General features: G+C 30.9%; 1 long non-coding RNA gene across 1 annotated transcript in view; it reads right to left on the reverse strand.

The window, feature by feature from the left end:
* Positions 1 to 598: 598 nt before the first annotated feature.
* The window catches only part of LOC109582127 (uncharacterized), an 8,139-nt gene continuing 6,410 nt past the window's right edge, over positions 599 to 2,327 (reverse strand). Inside the window, exon 3 of the long non-coding RNA XR_002184929.1 lies at positions 599 to 1,041. This is a non-coding gene — a long non-coding RNA (uncharacterized LOC109582127). The remainder of the gene's footprint in view (positions 1,042 to 2,327) is intronic.

Consider the following 2,327-nt stretch of genomic DNA (forward strand, 5'->3'; position numbering starts at 1 on the left):
TCAATTATATTTACGCATTCAATTACACTCCTTTTGCAAGAAGAGGCTCAATTACAATTACAGTTACACCATGACAGTGTAATTTCAATTACATTTTCAATTACAATTACAACTTGATGTCAACAAGATACATTGCAATGCTTACACTGTGGCTTAGAATTTACATCAGGTAGTGATTTGCAGTTATCAAATAAACCAATAGACACTAGTGTACATTAAAAACATTTTTTTGTGTATCTGTACATTCTGTAGTTAGTTAAATCAAATATAACTGAAACTTCAATTTCGTAAGCTGAAGCTCAATTACAGTTACACAACTGTAATTGTAATTGACCATTAAATTATAATTACAATTGTAATTGACCCCAGGTCTGAAAAGATCACATTACAGTAGTTCTTTAAAACTATGGTGATTATCACTAAGTAGCCATTTTTACATCCTAATATTCATTCCAAAATTAATCTACAAATATAATTAGCCAGCCATTAGAAGGACAAAACCCTGTCCACTCCTTGTACAAATACATTGTACTTCTTTTTTACACTGGATGATTCTTAATTACACTGGATCAATCACTTTTCAAGTTTTTTCGCACACTTCAAGAAAAATTTTATTAACAATACTCAAAATCTCTAAAAGTAGGAAATCTCTAAAAGTAAAGTAGGACCATTATGTAGGAAGGAAATAGTGCATTTGAACACTATTTTTGAAATGATGGCGGTAAAATCATGGTGGTATCAAAAGTAAACTTAATCATGGTGGTATCAAAAGTAAACTTAATCATGGTGGTATCAAAAGTCAGACACTCCTTAAAACATTATCTATTAGGCTGGAGATTGCCCAAATAGGCACAACAGAAGTAACTAGTTTTGAGTCAAAATGCATGCAATTTCTGCTTAATTAATGTACTTTAAATGTATTTTAAATAGGTTCTCACTAAAAATTATTGAAGAAGAACTTACATGCACAACAGGCAATGGTACATCGACTCTAGAAACAGTGACACAGGAATCACAATCTTTTAATTTCTTTTCTCTTCTCTAACAAAGGAAAGAAATAATAAAATAGCAAAGATAAGTTTCTCAACAACTGCAACACTCTTGGCTAAAAATAAACCATTACAGATTGCACTAGAGACCTTTGCATAACAAACAGGGTGCTTATATAAGATATCATTAAATAAAAGAAATCTATGATTATAGAGGGTAAAAAATAGTGCTATTTCTTTCCTACATAATGGTGTGACTAGGCACATTATACACATTATACAATTTGACCTATCTATATAGGCAGAAATTAGTGCCAAGCACTATTTTGTCCCCAAAATACTATAAGGAAGAATTAGTGCCTGGCTGCCTGCTGCACTATTTTGTCCCTACAATACTATAGGGAAGAATCAGTGCATTCTGCACTATTTTGTCCTACAATATAGAATTAGTGCGTTGTGCAATTTTTTGTCACAATTAAAGTATATGGGGGCAAAATAGTGCAGCAAGCACTAATTTGTCCTTATAGTACTTTAGGGAAGAATTAGTGCTTGCTGCACTTTTTTGTCCCTACAATATTACAGGTAAGAATTAGTGACAGCTGCACTATTTTACCCCTATTTAATTTGGGGGAATTTATTTCTAAAACAAAATACATGATATTCACATAATTATACATTTGCCAAGGCCATATCTATAAAGATGAGTTTGATTTGATAGAGGGAGATGTGTTTAAAATAATTTCAATGGCATGATGATGCTTTTGAAATTACTGAGATTATTTATCATTCAATTTGTGAAGAACCTAAATAACTCCGTTTTTTATGGTCTACATGTGTACTACCATAATTATAGTATCACTATCATTGAAAAATAAGTAACTGATTTTAAATTTTACTTTTTGTTAATTTAAAGACTTTAATATATGTCATGCATTGTATATTATTTGTACTAAAACAAAAGGCACTCATGTCTTTAAAAAGTGCTAAACAGATAATGAAATGGTGTGAAGTGACATTACAATAGTCAAAGGAAGGGATAGTTTTGTGGCTAGAAAAGGAACATGGAGTTATGTCTTTGCTACAGGAGAATGATTCTACAATGTTGATACTTTACCATCTTTTTCTATTCAAGATACCATCCTTAATAAATGCTAGGAAGAATTTGACAACTGCAGTGACAATTGTGAAGACCGTAAACTGCCAAATTGTGTGAAGTGTTCATCATTGAGACATAAAAATGTTAACAGAAGTGGCCACAATATAAAACCTTTTAACAATAAAGCCATAGATAGCTGCTTTGAATGTATTTATAATTATTGAATTTTGTGATTTTTAAAA

This window comes from Amphimedon queenslandica, unplaced genomic scaffold, assembly GCF_000090795.2.
Source record: "Amphimedon queenslandica unplaced genomic scaffold, v1.1 AMPQUscaffold_13400, whole genome shotgun sequence".
NCBI lineage: Eukaryota > Metazoa > Porifera > Demospongiae > Haplosclerida > Niphatidae > Amphimedon > Amphimedon queenslandica.